This window comes from Psammomys obesus, unplaced genomic scaffold (genome assembly GCF_907164565.1).
Source record: "Psammomys obesus unplaced genomic scaffold, mPsaObe1.curated_primary_1811, whole genome shotgun sequence".
Lineage (NCBI taxonomy): Eukaryota > Metazoa > Chordata > Mammalia > Rodentia > Muridae > Psammomys > Psammomys obesus.
Window position 1 is genome coordinate 1,268,050 of NW_026596069.1, and position 18,342 is coordinate 1,286,391.

Here is an 18,342-nt window from a genome sequence, read left to right on the forward strand (position 1 = left end):
GTTTTGCAGCGGAGTCAATTCCTGGTGGTTTTGGAGGAGTCTCATAAACTGGCATAACAAGTATGTATATAATTAAAATCAAGTACATTATGAGAAAGGATATGTAACTGGTGTTTGCTACTTTGTGGGTTCTTCTTTCTTTCACCCTTTCCCACTCCTTCTCTTTCAACCCCCTAACACTAAATAAGAGAGAGAGAGAAGGATAGAGAGAAAAGGAAAATGATCCTTGAATAAAGTCAAGGGTCAGAAAGGGGGTGACTTCATTGTTAGACTACTTCCTGCTGATTAGGGACATAAAGGTCCTTGGGCAAGTTTGATCTTTAATGACAGAATATCTAATTTCTAATTGTTGTTGTTTCTTCTTTGCATACAACTACTTAAATAACTGACCAACAGCAACCAACAATAACCAACAACAATCAACCAACAATCTTCCTCCCATACCTTTCAGGGCTCTAGCATTTATATACATAACCTTTGAAAAGTCCCCAGAATTCCAAAGGCCACAAAATCACAGAAACTATCTGCAGCTGGCAAAAATCACATCACCACCAGAGCACAAGGCAAATTATAGTCAGCTGCAGCAAAGCAGCCCCATGTCCCCATACCTGGAATTAGAACAAAAACATATTCTTATACTGTTTCTAATTTTTGTTTCTTTGTTTGAGACAGGGTTTCTCTGTGTAACAGCCCTGCCTGTCCTGGAACTCTCTTTGTAGACCAGGCTGGCCTCAAACTCACACAGAGATCCACCTACTTTTGCCTCCCAAGTGCTGGGATTTAAGGCATATGCCCAGCTATTTCTGAGTTTGTAAAGAAACCAAAATTCCAATATTCACACTGCAAGGACATGCACAATAGAAAAAAAAAAAAAAAAAAAAAAAGGTTCCCAGGCATTGGTGGTGTACGCCTTTAATTCCAGCACTTTGGAGGCAGGCCTATAGATCTCTGTGTGTTCAAGGCCAGCCTGATCTACAGAGTGATTCCAGGACAACCAGTGCTACACACCGAGAAACCCTGTCTCAGGGGGAAAAAAAAGGTTAAATAAATTAATCTGTCAATCAAAACAGAACCACTTGCATTATACCTCTTAGTAACTAAACTCCTTCTCTTGAACCCCATAAAAGGAACCTCAAACAGCAATCAAGGACTTTGAGCAGCTTCACTTTTTGTGGCACACTGTTTATCTCTACTATTCATTCATTTGTAATATGTACCATCCTTTTGCTTTCAGTAGAGTATTCTTGCTAAGTCACAAAAATCTGTGTTCCTTTATGTCATTGAACAAGGTCGGACTACCAGTAATATAGTCAGGAGTTTGCCTGGTACTATCTTGGCAAAACAAACAAACAAACAAACAAACAAAAGTCTATTCATCATGCTGGCTGTACCAGTTTGAGAAATAAAGATAAACAAAACAAAACAAGACCAATATGTGTGTCAGAGATTGTATACAGACTAGAAAGCTGAAAATATTTACTACCTGGGTCTTTTTTGAAATAGTGTGTTATTCCATGTATTAAAACAAACATCCCACAGTTCCATAAGCCCGGAATTCAGGAAGGGTTTGACTGGCCAATCACTTTGCTCTGTGTGGTGCCGTCTGATCTTTTGAGTGTACTCAGCTGAAGAATGAGCCAGTCTAGAGCTTCCAGCTCCCAGCTTCATTTACATATCTGGGTCTTGGCCATGGGCCTAGAAAGGTAGGCTCGGTGGGGTCCCTATTCCTTTGTACACTGTCTTTCTCTCAGGCTGGTTGCAGTTATTACAGAACAGCAGAGGCAGGCCTTGCGGTAGGCTTATATCGGGATGGCATTATTTCATCTGTAATAGATTCAAAGAGAATGGAAAATTTGAGGCTATCTCTACCTTGGGACTCAGTATGTTCATTCACCCTGGGAACCCTGGTTCGTAGCATATCAACCGGAACATGGACTCTGATGGATGGAATAAGACTCATTTTAATATGAAGATGATTAGATTTTGAGTTAAATCTAGGCTGGGGTCTACTTGGAAGCTTAGGGAGCACCCCTTGCTGCCCGTTCTAATCTGGGGGCCGCCCTGTGCCCAGCACTGAGCTGTATCAGCACATTTGAACCTCAGTTCACATTTTGGTTAATGAAGAGCAATAAAACCTTCGTATCACAGAACTAAACAACATAAGGGATTGGAGAAGGCTGCAGATATGAGCCGTAATGTTCTCTTTAACGATGGGTTGTTATTGTTGTCATTTGCCTGGAGTGGGGAGCAGACAAGGCTAGAGGCTCCCTGTCCTACAGGATGGCTCCTCAACCTTGTTCCATTTCCCAAGCGTGCACCAGCCTGTTCCCGAGAGAACCACGTGATAGGATAGTGAAGCTGAGTTCCACGGCTCCAGCCAGGGAAGATTTATTTCCCTATGGTGGCTCTAATGATGGTTCGATGAGACTCATAATTCCATAATGATCTTGGTGCCGGCGACTCTCCTCCCGGGGTGTCTCTGTAGAGGCTGTGGGAAAACAGGAAACCACAATGGCTAAGCAAGTAAGAATGATGAGTTGCATCTAGCCAGCTCCTTGTTGCCTGGATGGGCCCATTGTGTGCTCCAACATATGGAGTGATAAAGACGCTTCCGAGAAAAACCACGTTCAGCTTGTCATCTTCACCTGGTTGCGGGAACACAGCACTCCGTTCCCGGAAAAGCCCCTGAAGCCCTCCGTCTGAGAGACACTTGCACGCTTCGGCTTTCCTCTGCGCCTCGCCTCACTTGTCTCTGGAGGGAGGGTTTGTCTATTTGAGCAATGCCCCTTCATACAAGCCTTCCACAAAAGCTGCCGGACAGCCTAGGAATGCATAATGGCTGTTGTGCATTTAGGTCTGAAAGTGAGACCGTTACTTGGAATGCTAAGTAGCTATGTGAAGCGGAGTCCCTGTGACCTCCTGAATACCCAGACGTTTGAATGTGCTATTTGACTTTCTCAGCCACGAGCGTGATGTCCGCAGGGCCAGAAGGGATGGAAGAAAACACCACCACCAACACAAATTGCTGAGGTTAGTTTGCACTTCCCTGTGCCGGGCACGGCGTGGAATGCCTCCCACGTGCATACAGCCGCTGCCTCCCTCCCTCCCCGCTCTCCTTCCTTCTTTCCCCGCTGAAGATCCGACGCACGCGCACGCTGGGCAAGTGCTCTACCACTAGGCTACATTTCTAGTCCTCTATTTTTAAAATTAAAAACATTATTACAGTTAAGATTTTCACTGGGCGAGGGGCGCAGGGCACACGTGCCCATGTGGAGGCAGGAGGACAGCTAGCTGAAGTCTGTTTTTCACTTCTGCCATGTGGGTGGGTCCCCCAGGACCAAATTCATGCTGTCCCGCCTGGCTGCAGGAGTCTCTCTACCTACCGTCTCTCTGGCTCGCTGGGTGCTGTCAGGGGAGAGAGCGGTTCTCCCATCCTTAGCTTGCTGACCCTGAGCTGCATCGGGGTGCAGTTCTGGGACTCCGGCTCCGGGATTCCAGGAGCCGCCAGTCTTTCCGAAGGCCCCTGCCTGGAGATGCAGCCTTCTTGGCAGTTGGTGGGAGGCTAGTCAAAGGTTAATCACAAGGAGCAGGTAGAGCTGAAGAGCAGATGTGCAGTGACCTGGTTTTTAGGACTTTTTCTAAATATGCATGAGGGGCAGGGGGGAAATTGCGCAGAACTGTGACAGTCAGCTTGGTTCACTCCAAAATGAAACATTGAGTTCATCCATCTGACTTTTTTTTTTTTCCTTTTGAGACAGGCTTTGATTTATCCTGGGCTGGCCTTAGGATGTATAGCCAAGCATGGCCTCAACTTTCTGATCTTCATGCCTCTACATCCTCCGGAGGATGGAATTACAGTCCTTCATCACCAAATACATCCACTTTCTGCTTTTTGTTTTTGTTTTCCCTTTTCCTGTTAATCTTGCTCTGCAGCCCTGGCTGTCCTGAAACTCCCTCTGTAGACCAGGCTGGCCTTGCACTTGCAGGGATCCACTTGCCTCTGCCTCCTGGATGCTGGGATTATGTCAACATGTGCCACCATGCCTGGCTCCGACTAGTTTTATTTGTTTATTTTTAGATTTATTTTTAATTATGAGTTTTACTTGACAGTTTAATGTCAACTTGACAGAAGGAAACCTCAATTGAGAAAACATTACCATAAGATCCAGCTGTAAGGCATTTTTTTCTTTCCTTCTTTCCTTCTTTCCTTCCTTCCTTCCTTCCTCCCTCTCTCCCTCTCTCCCTCCCTCCATTCCTTCCTTCCTTCTTAAGACAGGGTTTCTCTTTGTAGACCATGCTGGTTTTGAACTCACAGAGATCCATCTGGGATCAAAGGCATGCACCACCACAGCCGGCTTGCATTTTCTTAATTATTGATCAATGAGGCAGGGCCCAGCCCATTGTGGGTGTGGCCATCCCTGGGCTGATGGTCCTGGGTTCTATAAGAAAGCAGGCTGAGCAAGCCTTGGGGAGCAAGCCCCTAAGAAGTACCCTCCATGGCTTCTGTATCATCTTCTGCCTCCAGGTTCCTGCTCTGTTTGAATTCCTGTCTTGACTTCCTTCAAAGATGAACAGTGCTGTGGAAGTGTAAGCTGAATAAACCCTTTCCTCCTCAAATTGCTTTTTGGTCATGGTGTTTTGTCACAGCAATAGAAATCCTGACTAAGACATGTGTATATATGTTTATGTGTGCATGTTAGTGCAAATGAGTGCAATGCCCTTGGATGCCACCTGGGAACTGAACCCAGGTCCTCTGTGAGAATCATGTTCTAGCTTTGCTTCTCTGCTGCTGTGATAGACATTATGTCCAAGAGCGCCTGGGGAAGGAAAAGGTTAATTCTCTTCTCACACTTCAAGGTCAGGTTCCTTCACTGAGAAATAACAGGGCAGGAACTCAAGTAGAAACTGAGGTAAAAAAACATGGAGAATGCTGTTTTTGGCTAGCTTTCCGGCTCATGCTCAGCTAACTTTCTTATATAGCCCAAGCCTGCTTACCTAGGGACAATGCCACTATGGGCTGAGCCCTACTAATCAATACAGTCTACCACAGACATGGCCCTAGGCCAATCTGATGGAGGTGATTCTTAATTGAGGTTCCCTTTTTCCAAGTGACTCTAGGTTGTATTAAGCTGACAATAAAAACTAGCCAGAATAAGCAGAATGCACTTTATTTTTATTTTTTCTTTTTTGGTTGGTTTTTGGCAGTTGTATCTCTGAGTTCTAGGCCAGCCTGGTCTACAAAGTGAGTACAGGATAGCCAAGGCCACACAGAGAAACCCTGTCTTGAAAAACAAAAAACAAAACAAAACAAAACAAAAAAAAACCCAAACGAAACAAAAACAAACAAACAAAAACAAATTACCCAGTCTGTGGTATTCTGTTATAGCAGTGGAAGATGGATTTAATAGGCCAAGCAGAGACATGAACAGGTTTGTCAGTGTCCTGGATGACAGCACCTGCTGAGATTCCAACCAACATCCAGAGTCAACTCAGCCCCATGATTGAGCACCTTGTCCTTGTCATGACATCCCAGTTGCCAATGCATGGAGTAGAGTTGATGCTTCTCTGCTGTCTCCTGCCCAAGCTGCTAAATAAATTATTGTTTTAAGAGACTGAATCGAAGGATGCTTTGTTGTGTAGCAATGAGTAACTTGAACAGGACTAACAGTGGGTCTGCCCTGTGTGTGTGTGCACTCCTGCAGTTCCGAGCCTCTGTGGGTGCCCACAGGCAGTCATTTTGTCAGATGTCTGTGTACACGAATAGATGTGTGGTTGAAGCCCTTCTGCTGACAGAGCTGTGGTTCTTGGAGCTTTGCTTCAGCCTTGGTGTGAAAATACTTTGAAATCTTGTCTGTCTTCTGGCTCTCCCTCTCTCTTTTCAGTATGTTCCCTTTGAAACAGAAAGGCCTATTTAGCTGAGAGCTAGTGCAGTTTAAATCTACTGACCTTCCTCTGGCCCAAGCCCCTTGGAGCTGCCAAAGCCTTTTAGTGGGTTAGAGTCGGCCATCAAGAAACCTTTATAACCCTTTCATAAGGACTCAAAATACTGTGCTATTTCATTCCTTTCTCTGTTCTGTCTTTGAGGCCTTTAGCGATGCAGTCACGGGGTGTGTGGGGTGGTCCTGGGTATTGAAACTAGAATTAAACAGAAACTTGGTTGTAGTTTTACTTTTAATTATTCATGTGTATGTGTATATCTGTGTTGGCACGCTAATGCCACTCATGAAGGAGCAGGTCATAGGATAACTTATTAGGGTTGGTTTTTGATCTTCTCCTCCCACCACAGGGGCCCCTAGGACCAAACTCGGGTCTTCGGGCTTCGCAGCATGTGCCTCTAACCACTGAGCCATCTTGCTGGCCCGAGACTAGAATTCTTGACTTTCACCCATGAAGCTGGTGATACATGCTCATGTGTGCCCAAGTCTAAGGAGAGGTCAGCTGGTTTCTCCCCTGCCTAGGCTTGAACTACCTCTTCCCAGTACAGCGTGGGCACTTGTGGACTCCAGTTCTGAACATGAGTGCTCCCTTTAGTCTTTTCTGGACTTTTCCTTAGAGTTCAGCTTCTCCATGCTGGCTCTCTGACTTAGCTTTCTTGGGACTACTCTCATCCTTGCTTAGGTACTCAGGTACTTTCCAGTCTATTATCCAGTAGTCATAGCTGGGCAGCACATCTCTAAAGGATTCAGAGATTTTGTTTCTATGGCAATGGGAACAAAATCCTCCCCACCACCTCACAACAGTGTCTGGAACAGATCATGTATGTGAAGACTTTGCTCAAAAGGGGACTGGGGGAAGGAAGGGTTGGAGAGACGTCTCAATGGTGAAGAGGTTCCTAGCACTCATACTGGGCAGCTCACAATTAATTGCCTATAACTCCTGGTGGGTACCCACACTCACAGACACATGTCGTACCCGGGCACACAGATACATACACACATATTTAAAAAAATAAAATTAAAAAATGTTTGAGGCAGCATCTCTCTTGAGCTCTGACTGTCCTAGAACTCACTACGTAGACCAGGCTAGCCTAAAACTCATGGAGATTCACTTGCCGCTGCTTTCTGAGAGCTGGGATTAAAGATGTAGATCATCCACCAATACCCAGCAAAACAAATTAAAAAAAAAAAATAAGGAGAGGGATTTTGGACAACTGCAGTGTGAATGAAGTGGATAGTAGTTTGAGCCCTTTGTTAATGTTACTGTAAAATGGTACTTGCTGGTTGTTCAATTTGCTCTCTTTACATTTTTGTATTTTTTACTTGACCCTGAGCTCCTTGAGCTTAAGGACCCACAGGTAACATTTCACATACAGCCGCATTTCCACAGCCATGGCTGGCATCCGAGAGCACCAAAAGTCTAGAACACAGAGGGATTCCTGGCAGTAGGATTTGAGGTATGTGGTGAAAGGTCCCCTCTCGCTGGGTGTGGTAGCTTATGCCTATATTATTCTGCCTCCGAAGGCTGAGGCAGGAGGATTGTAAGTTCATGGCCAGACTGCGTACAGTTAGTAGCAGTCTGGCTAGGGCTATGAAGTGAGACCCTGTCTCACCAAAATAAAGACACAAATAAACAAATGTATTCCCTTGTATCATTACTTTTTTTTTTTTTTTTTTTTTTTTTTTTTTAGATAAGTACCTGATAGAAACAGCTTTTACTGTGGTTTGCAGTTTGCTGTCCTTTACGGTGGCACGGTAATAGGAGCACGAGGAGGCTGGTCCTATGTTGTCCCAGCCAGGAAGCAGAAAGAGATGAACGCTGATGTTCGTCTTACTTTCCACACTCTTCTCACTTTAAACACCGTTAGAGATGCATCCAGAAATTCATCAGCTAGACGATTCTAAATCATGCAAAGAAACTGATGATGGAGAGTATCTGTCACATCCCTCGAGATGCTGAGTAGTACTGGTTTCCAGTTAGCCATGTAATTAGTGGGGTGAGCAGCAGGTGCTCTATGGTATATGTGCTGCTAAGCTACTGTAGGGTAGGTACAGAAAACACAGTTCTCGTCTTATTTATTTATTTTTTTATTTTTTGGTTTTCTGAGATAGAGCCTCACTGTGTAATGCAAACTGATCTCAAACTCTCATCCCACTCCCTCAGCCTGCTAAGTGCTGGATTGTAATCCATTATTCCCAACATTAAGTGCATTTTGGATTTACAATATTTTTGACATAGTATAGCAATGACACAAGGTAGAATTATTCCTGGCTCCACCTCCTCCCACTGCTTTTCTGAGCATGCCATAGGAGGGTAAACTGTTTGCTGTTCTTTCCTATCTAGAACCCAAGGAAATGTTTTTATCATTTCTCATTAATTTGTACTTTCTATTCAGTTACGCACAGGAGTTCATTCTCCTTTCCTCGCTACGGACCAAGGCTTTGCTCAGTGATGATGAAGTCAGTTTTCCACCTGCTTGACATAATTAAGAAGGTAAATTGAAAGCGGAAAGCTCACCTAATACACAAAGAAGGGAAAGAAATTCCAGAAACGAGTTGATAGCTGTTTCTTAGGGAACACTTGCCAGTTGAGGACGCTGCTGGCTTGGTTTACCTTTTTCTTCACTAACAAATGGCCTAGAATTACTGGTAACTATTTTCCTAGTCAGGTTTCATGGGTCTGTATAGATGTGGTGTAGTAGCACGAAAAGATGACTATATGGGGCTGGAGCGATGGCTCAGTGGTTAAGAGCACTGGATGCTATTCCAGAGGACCTGGGTTCAATTCCTAGCATACACAAGACAGCTCACACCTCACTGTAACTCCAGTTCCAGGGGATCCAACACACAGACATTCATACAAGCAAAACACCGATTCACATAAAATAAAACTAAATCTTAAAAAAAAAGGGAACCATGGCTTTGGAGGTGTCCCATCCTCTCTGAATCCCCGCTTCTGCCATTTTCATTCTATGATCTTGTGTAAGTCCTTTATCCTGTTATAGCTGACTTTAGTTAAAGCTGCCAACTTGATGCACCCAGGAAGAAGGAACCTCAGTAGAGGAATTTCCTCCAGCAGATTGGCCTTTGGTATTTTCTAGATTGGTAATCGAAGAAGGGCCCAGATCACAGTGGGCAGTTCCATCCCAATGAAGGTGTAAGAAAGGTAGCCAAGCAAACCAGAATAAGAAAGACAGCAAGTTGCATTTTTCAATGGTCTTTGCTTCAGTTCCTGCCTCTTGTTCCTGACCTGACTTTGTTAGACGATGAACTGTAACCTGTAAGTCAAATAAACCTCCCCGCCACCCCCCAAGCTGCTTTTAGTCATTATTTTCTTACACCAATGGAAAGTAAACTAGAACATCCTTTTTGAGCTTTGTTCTATTTGTAAGAAAAGAGGACAGCAATCCTTTTTATTTCTTTTTTATATTAATTACAGGTTATTTACTTTGTATTCCAGCCGTAGCCCCCTCTCTCATTCCCAATCCCACCCTCCCTCCCTCATCTCCTCCCTGCCCCTTTCCGAGAACACTGTTAGGGAAGGACCTCCTTCCCTTCCATCTGACTCTAGCTTATCAGGTCTCTTCAGAACTGGCTGCAATGTCCTCTTCTGTAGCCTAGCAAGGCTGCTCCTCCCTTGGGGGGTGGGGGTGGGGTCAAAGAGCTTGCCATTGAGTTCATGTCAGAAATAGTCCCTGTTCCCCTTACTAGAGAACCCACTTAGGTACTGATCTACCATGGGCTATATTCGGGCAGGGGTTCTAGGTTATATCCGTACATGGTCCTTGGTTGGAGAAACAGTCTCATGAAAGACCCCTGTGCCCTGATATATTTGGTCCTTGTGGAGCTCCTGTCAATCCAGGTCTTATTAACTCCCCCTTCTTTCATACGATTCCCTGCACTCTGCCAAAGGTTTGGTTATGAGTCTTAATATCTGCTTTGATACACTGCAAGGTAGAGTCTTTCAGAGGCCCTCTGCGGTAGGCTCCTGTCCTGTTACTTGTTTTCTCCTACCTCCAATGTCCATCCTATTTGTCTTTCTAAGTGAGGACTGATCATCTTACCCCGGGTCCTCTTTCTTGTTTGTCTTCTTTAGGTGTATAGATTTCAGTATATTTATCCTATCTTATAGGTCTATATAAGTGAGCATATACCAGGTGTGTCTTTCTGATTTTGGGATACCTCAGTCAGGATGATCGTTTCTAGGTTCCACCATTTGACTGCAAATTTCATGATTTTCTCGTTCTTAATTGCTGAATAGTATTCCACTGTGTAAAAGTACCACAATTTCTGTATCCGTTCCTCAACTGAGGGACATCTGGGTTGTTTCTAGGTTCTGGCTATTACGAATAAAGCTGCTACAAACATGGTTGAGCAAAATTTCCTTGTGTACTTGAGCATCTTTTGGATATATGCCTAGGAGTGGTATAGCTGGATCTTGAGGTAGCACTATTCCTAATTGTCTGAGAAAGCGCCAGATTGATTTCCAAAGTGGTTGTATAAATTTGCATTCTCACCAGCAATGGAGGAGGGTTCCCCTTTCTCCACAACCTCTCCAGCATGTGTTGTCCCTTGAGTTTTTGATCTTAGCCATTCTGATGGGTATAAGGTGAAATCTCAGGGTTGTTTTGATTTGCATCTCCCTGATGGCTAAGGACATTGAGCATTTCTTTAAGTGTTTTTCTGCCATTCTACAATCCTCTATAGAGAGTTCTCTGTTTAACCCCGTGCCCCATTTTTTAATTGGATGACTTGATTTGTTGCTTTTTAACTTATTGAGTTCTTTATATATACTGGATATTAGACCTCTGTCAGATGTAGGGTTGGCGAAGCTCCTTTCCCAGGCTGTAGGCTGTCGTTTTGTTTTGATGACAGTGGAGGACAGCAATCCTAATCTTGTGAAATTATTCTGTATGTGCATCATTTAGTAAATATACAGTGTTACAGCAGGACCAAAATGCAGGTGACAGCCGGGCACGGTGGCGCAGGCCTTTGATCCCAGCACTCGGGGAGGCAGAGGCAAGCGGATCTTTGTGAGTTCTGTAGCCAGCCTGATCTACAAAGCTAGTCCAGGACAGCCAAGGCTACACAGAGAAACCCTGCCTCGAAAAAACAAAACAAACAAAAAACAAAAAGAAAAAAAAAATGCAGGCGACGTATTTATTTTTAAAATGATCATTTTATAAAACACACTCAAAACAGAATTATATAAAGCGGGTGACTTACAGGTGCCCTATTTTGCAAGAGTTTTTCAAAGGAGTATTTATTGCTTGAGGATTCAATGTGTGTCACAAACTGAGTCATAACATCGTGATTTATATTTACCTCCCACCCACTCGGGTTCCTTTCTGAAGATCCTTACGCTAGAAAGAAGTTACGATCTTGGGAAATTAAACAAGAAACTGAAGTTCTAGAAGGGAAACAAGACCAGGCCCACGGGTATCTCTTTTTAGACACTGCTCCCAGCGGAGGGACATCATTTCTGCGTTGGAAGACGCTAAGGGCGGGGCTTAGCAGCCGCGGAAGGCGGGGCTAACAATGCCGCGCGGAGCGGGAGGTGCCGGAGGCTGTTCTGGCAGGTTACCATTGGGCCAGCTTGGGGATGACGTAATAGCCACGCGCCTCCGGACTCGGGCCGCCGCTGCCGCCGCGTTTGCGCATGAGGAGCTGGTTGCCGCTGCAGCCGCCTGGAATTGTGGGGCTTGTGTTTGCCCCTCGGCTGCGGTGAAAAGCCGAAGGTAGGGGGAGGTGGGGCCCCCGGGCCCCGGAGCGGGACGCGGGGTGGACGGCGCCGGCCCGGCCACCTGCCGTTAGCGGCCTCCTCCCTCCCGCGCTCTCCGCACCTTCCCACAGTGTTCCGGGTCCCCCCACGTCCACCTCAGTGCCTCGCGGGCGAGACGTCCAACTGCGCCCCGGGCTGGCAGCCCCGAAGCTGTGCTCGGTTCTGTTGCCGCTGAGCCACGCAGCGACCCCTCCGCCGCCGGAGGAGGGGCAGTGGCTTTGGGCTGCATGTCAGTTTTGTGTTTCCTTCTTGATTCTCCCCCTCCGGCCTCAGTTTTCCCACATCTGTCCAAAGAAGGGGTGAATTTGGTGTTTCTCACTGAGACAAGCATTTTGGTAATTGGTCAGGACCTACTGAGTCTCTTGACGAATGAAAGTGCACCCTACCCCTTCGGCATTCTACCTCTTTCTTTGCGTGGTTTCTTTTCTCTGGTAGATGTGAAACTTGCCTTTGACGTACAGGTAAAAAGATTATGGATTTTGTTGTGATTTCAAATTACTTTGTGCTTAATCTCTAGGCTTCTCCCAGTAACTTCGGATAAAGTATTATGTGGGCGCCTGCTGCTCACACCTCTGCTGTTTCCATTCAGGTGGCCCCAGAATCCTTTTGATGGGAAAGGACTGGATTCCAGAAATGTCCAACAGCTGAGAAACCAGTAGGAACTTCTTTTGGACTGTTAGATGACTTTAAATATATTTTGAGGGCTGGAGCTGTAGCTCAAATATAAAGCCCTGGATTCAATCCTTAGCGTCGCATATCCCAGGTGTATACGCTGTAGTGTATGCCTGTCATCCCAGCACCGAGGAGTAGACGCAGGAGCATCAGCAATTTCAGTGTCTTCCTACACAGAGCTACACATAGTTACACCCTACACACAGCTACACTGTAGCTACACAGAGTTCCAGTTTGACCAGGAAGGCTTGAGACCATCTATGTATCTAATCTATGACCCATGTGTAGGAAAAGTTTATTATTTTTTCCCTTTTGTCTTTTGAGACGTATTTTTCTGTGTAGCCTGTCCTGGACTCGCCATGTAGACCAGGCTGGGTTGAACTCACATCGATCCGCCTGCCTGAGTGCTGGGATCACAGACGTGCACCCAGTTGAGGATTAGTTTCTAAAATGTATTTATAATGCCAGGTTTCTGTTTACCTCCCACCTCAAACAAAACTGTTTTGAACAAATGATTAGATTAACCCATGATAGGACGAAAATGAATCCTTAATGTTTACTAAGGGAAGAAACTGATGTGTTTACAAATACTAGCAGTATTTGTTTTGAGGGTATGAGTGTGTGGGTGTGTGTGTGTACAGTGTATGGCCTTTTCAGCTTTACTCTCAAGAATTTCTGATAAAGTATAGACAGATTTAGAGATTAGATAAAATTTTAATGGAATCCATAATGTAATATTAGGATTGCTGTTTGTGTAACATGGGTCAGAAATTGGCCACTGGGACTTGGCTCTTGGATGCTTAAGACATGCTGCTATATCAGCTGTGTTATAACCTCTCCATAACCTTTCAAATAGTAAATTCGATCTGCATATTAATTCCTGTGCTGTTTCAAGGAAACCGGCAGTAGGAAAGACCGAATATTTTACTGGTAATGGGAATGGGGAATGTGTTAGTAGGCATATGACAGCTCAGAAATAAAAATTGCATGGTATTTAATGTTGTTTTTTTCCCTCTTCCTTCCTGTTGTTTTTGTGAAGGCTGTTTCATCTCTACTGAGGCCAACTTTGAGCCCCGATATGTCTCATGACAGGGAAAAAAGCCAATTAAGTAAAACTGAAAAATAACAAAATGGATTTCAAAATAGCAAACACACTAGAACCTCCAGGCTTACTATCCTCTCAGTGGTGGTATAGGTGTGGGCTTTGGGGGCTGGAGGTGGGCAGCATCTAAGCGATATGGCTACCCTCCAAAGCAGTTTTGAAAAGTCCATACCCAGAAATTGTTTTCACTGACATTTGACACTATTTCTTCCTTCCTTCCTTTAAATCTCTAAATGGCACATTTATAAACCTTGATACCGGTATGTCCTCAGATGAATTAAATAGCTTTTTGTGTTGTTTTGTTTTGTTTGAAACGGGTCTCACTATGTAGTCTCAGGTGTCCTGAAATTCAGTATATACACCAAGCTGGCCTCTACCTCCTGAGTGCTGGGACTAAAGGTGTGTCCCGCCACCACTTGCCTCCTGTCTCCCCTTACTCTGTCCTAAATAAAGCTGTTATGGAGGCTGTCTTACAGTCCCATGGGGAAATCTTTCTTCAGAGAACCAATCTGAATATTCTCTTTTTTGGGGGTGGGGGTGGTGGAGAGTGCTGGGATCAAAGGTGTGGGCTACCAACACCCAGCCTTAATGCTGTTATTTTTTAAAAAGGCATGGTTTCTCATTTGTAGCCTAGGGTAGCCCCAGATTTACTGTGTAACCTAGGTTGGCCTCAAACATGTGATCTGTACTTCGTCCTCCCAGCAGGTGAATGAACAGTTCTTTGGAGCAGGACACGGTGGGATTTTGAGCAAAGTGGAGAGGAATATTTAACTCTACCTCTATTGGCCATATGACCTTGGGCAAGTCCTTTGCCTCTTAGACTCAGTTTTCCACTGCTTACCATGGGGACATTCCTTAAAAGGATAGTTAAATAAAGTGACACACATGAAAACTCTCAGACACAGGAATGCAAGAAAGGTTTTCACTCTAGAAGAAACAAAACAGTTTTTTTGGGCTTGTTTTCTTTTCAGTACTGGAGATCGAAACCTACAGCCTTGTGCATGCCAGACAACATTCTGCAGTTGAACCACATCCTAGTCCAAACATTTGCTGTTAATGAAAAAATTTAGAACATGGCAATCTATAAAGGGGAAGCTGTCCTTTTCTCCAAGTAGGTGGGTGCTGTCTGCTGTCTTTTTCATGTTTGTATATTTATACTCCAACACTGACTCCATCCTAAATGAAAGTGTTATGGAGCTATCTGCCAGGTCCTTGAGTTAGCCTCACTACAGAGAGCCCATCTGAATGTTTTTAGGATGCTTGCTCCTTGGTTGTAGTTCCTGAGGATTTTGCCCAGGGCCCCAGCTGGTGTTCTATCACGTTCTATAGCACAGACATCTCTAGTTCCTAGATTGGGTGTCAATTTGTAGATTCATCCTTGTGGTGCTAATTTTTCTCTTCCTGAGTGAGGATACTTTAGCCTTGTCCGAGTTGGCCTTAAGCTTCAAGCTTTAGTCTTTTATAGTAGAGAGCTTCATGTTTTAATTACATACGGTCTGAAGAGGAGATATTCTGCCCTCTTTTTTTTTTTTTTTTCATTTCATTTATGAATTTTATTATGATAGCTTGTTATTCATATGATGGGCCCTCCTGGTTCATGTTATCAACAGTAATGGTTTCTCTTTGCTCAGGTTCATGGAGAACCTCATGGACTTTTCTTGACCTGTGAGGAGCTAGTCTTTTAACACACTTGTGTAGTCTTCTAATGGAGACTCCTTAGGGGGACCTTCATTAGGCTAGGCTTGTAGTACCTTCAGGTTCCACCAGCAGCCGGTAGTTTAATTTCTGTCACTGTGATAAACTTGCCCTGGTGAGAGCAACTTTAAAGAAAAAAAAATTTATTTTAAGCCCACAATTCTGAGTTACAGTCCTTCATTTTGGGGAAGTCAAGACAAAATGTAAGTCACTAGTCACACATTCACAGTCAAGGGCGGAGAGAAATGCATGCTCACCTGCTTAGCTCACTCTTCACTGTCGCACAGTTCACGGTCCAGACCATGAGCCGGAGTGGTCTGTAGGAGGGATGGAGGTCTTTGTGCTCACAGATAAGCTCTGGGGAACTCTGAAATGTTAAACACGCAGGATTGTCCCTTCAAGAGAAGGACTGCTTAACCAGAGAATGGGGGTTGGTGTGTTTAAAGCCTGGTGACCTTTGCTCTACCTTTAGGGGTGGAGACTTTTTGGATACTAGATCCTCTCCGAGGCCCTTATCATAACTTTGTTTTTCTCAGTCTATAGAACCTGTCTCTATGGACTTTATGAAGAGTTTTAATGTAGTCACATCTAATGTATATTTAGCTTATTTTGTTCCTAGAGAGATTCATGGATGCTTTGTTGTGCATGCGGAACTGAGTTCATTATCACCAGAATAGCTTTTCACCAAAATGTGCTGTGCTTAAAACGCCTAAAATAAACTACCTGGGGTCAGACTCCAGAAGTTTGAACCAACACTGGCTCCTGAGTTGTGTTGACCCAAACTGCCGTCTGCCTCCCGGGGGTCCTCACTCTGCTGGCTGTGGAAATCACAGAAGACCCCTGCAGTTGTCTACATGTAGAGCGGCTCCTGCCACATCAGCCAAATTAAGAAAATCTCCCTCCAGGCCTGGAGAGATGGGTCAGTGGTCAAAAGTATATGCTGCTCTCACATAGAACCTTGGTTCTCAACGTCCATGTTTGTGGCTCACAGGTGCCTGAAATTCCAGTCCTGGGGAGAACTTATGCCTCAGACCTGTTTAGGTACTGACACACAGGTGTGCATACACAGACACACAATTAGAAATAGTAAAACGGGGCTGGGGAGATAGTTTAGCAGTTAAGAGCACTGGCTGCTTTTCCACTCAGGTTCAGTTCTGGGCACACACATGGAGGTTCACAACCATCTGTAACTCTAGTTCTAGGGGGTTTGATTCTTTCTGATCCTGGAGGGCACCAGTCATGCACGTGCAAACATACAGGCAGAACACTCATACACACTGACATTAAATAAAATAAATAAAATAAAAACTTTAAGGTCAACCTGATTGAGGTGGTCTCTTATTGAGACTTTCCCTGGGTGATTGCACATTGAGCTAAGCTGACAATTAAAACTAGCTATCACACACCGCTCATAGGTGTAGTGCTGGCTGTCCATCCCCGAGCCTGTCCCCAGCCTCCTAATCTTGCCCTTGGCTTTGTTATTGAGAAGTAGCAGAGTCAATGCATGAAAAGTATTTTGTGCCAAGGCCTTAAAGGTGAGGGACAGGGAGCTCTGAGCTTAGGGTGGGCAACTGGAAAGTGCCAGTCTTAGGAATGCTGCTGAAGTGCTATGGCCATCATATTGGTGTCACTCATTTGTGAATGCCTCATTAATCTCTCCCACAAGAAAAGTGAGCGACCATTCCATATCTTATATGTGGGGTTCAATCCAGGAAAGGCTAGGGCAAGTGGAAACAGTTGGTCATCCTATCTTTGACCAGTACACAAACTCAGTAACATGTCCATATGTAGCTTAGTCCACCATTTTGGGTTCATCAAGTATTTCTCAACCTTGGTGTGTGTGTTTTGCTTGCATATATGTATTGTGTACCACTTACGTAGTATTAGCAGAGGAAGGCAATGGCTCTCCAGGAACTGGAGTTACAGAGAGTTGTGAGGTACCATGTGCATGCTGGCTGGGAACTGAACCTAACTCCTCAGTAAGTAGTAACACATGCGCAAGGGTGGGGAAGGGGTTGGGGGATTGTAGGGGTGGTACACTCTTTTATCTCAGCCCTCAGGAGAGAGAGGCAGGCAGATCTCTGAGTTTGAGGTCAGCCTGGTCTACAGAGCAAGTTCCAGGACCTGCAGAGCTACACAAAACACAAAACAAAAATGGCATTCTCATTTCTCTATTTCTCTCTCTCGCTCTCCAGGGTTTCTCTGTGTAGCCCTGGCTGTCCTGGACTGGCTTTGTAGACCAGGCTGGCCTCAAGCACAGAGATCCACCTGCTTCTGCCTCCCTGAGTGCTGGGATCAAAGGTATGCCCCACTGCACCTGGGTGTATGTTCTTAACTAGTGAGCCATCTCCCCAGCCCCATTGTTTATCATGTTTTGAGGACTTCTCCCCACATACATACCCCATATGAGATTTAGAATAAAAAAATTTTTACTCATTTTGTATGTCTACCCCAGAGCACAGATAAGCAGTGAGATGAATTGTCCAGAGTGGTTCTCTCCTTCCATCATGTGGATTTGGGAATGAAATTCAGATCATTTTTCAATGATCTGAAAAATTTCAAAAATTTTTTGTTGTTGTTTTGAGACAGGGTTTTCTGTGTAGTTCTGACTGTCCTGGAAGTAGCTTTGTAGACCAGGCTGGCCTCAAACTCAGAGATCTGCCTGCCTCTGCCTCCTGAGAGTTGGGATTAAAGGTGTGTGCCACCACTGCACCACTGCTTGGCAGGTTTTTTAATTAAAAAAAAGTGTATGATTGTTTCTTTTGCATGCATGTTTGTGATCATGTGTTTGCCCGGTACCAGAGGCCAGAAGAGGTTGTTGGATTCCCTGAGACTGGAGTTGTAGATGGTTGTGAACAGTCATGTGGGTGCTGGAAATTGAACCTGAGTCTTCTGGAAGAGTAGAAGTGCTCTTAACTGCTGAGCCATCTCTCCCACCCCCTTCTTTTTAGATGTTGGTAAGACAGCATTTCTGTTTTGCTTATGAATATTCCTAGTATTTCAAAACAGAAGTTGTTCTTTTTAACGTTGTTGGGGATTGATGTCTTCAAGATGGGCGTGATGGCATGGCCTTTTCATCTCCAGCACTTGAGAGTTGAGTCAGGAGAAGCCTGAGCTGCAGGTCAGCCTGGGCTTCTTAGTTCGAGGCTAGTCTG

The 18,342-nt window shown here is 44.7% G+C and overlaps 1 protein-coding gene across 2 annotated transcripts in view; it reads left to right on the forward strand.

Moving 5' to 3' along the window:
* Nucleotides 1-11,554: 11,554 nt before the first annotated feature.
* Sil1 (SIL1 nucleotide exchange factor) overlaps nucleotides 11,555-18,342 on the forward strand; it is a 222,164-nt gene continuing 215,376 nt past the window's right edge. The window contains exon 1 of one of the 2 annotated variants that reach the window (XM_055625668.1): nucleotides 11,555-11,674. The gene's annotated coding sequence lies outside the window, so the exon portion shown is untranslated. Of the gene's footprint in view, nucleotides 11,675-12,161; nucleotides 12,180-18,342 lie in introns of those variants that run through there. The other variant, XM_055625669.1, reaches the window with a different exon arrangement.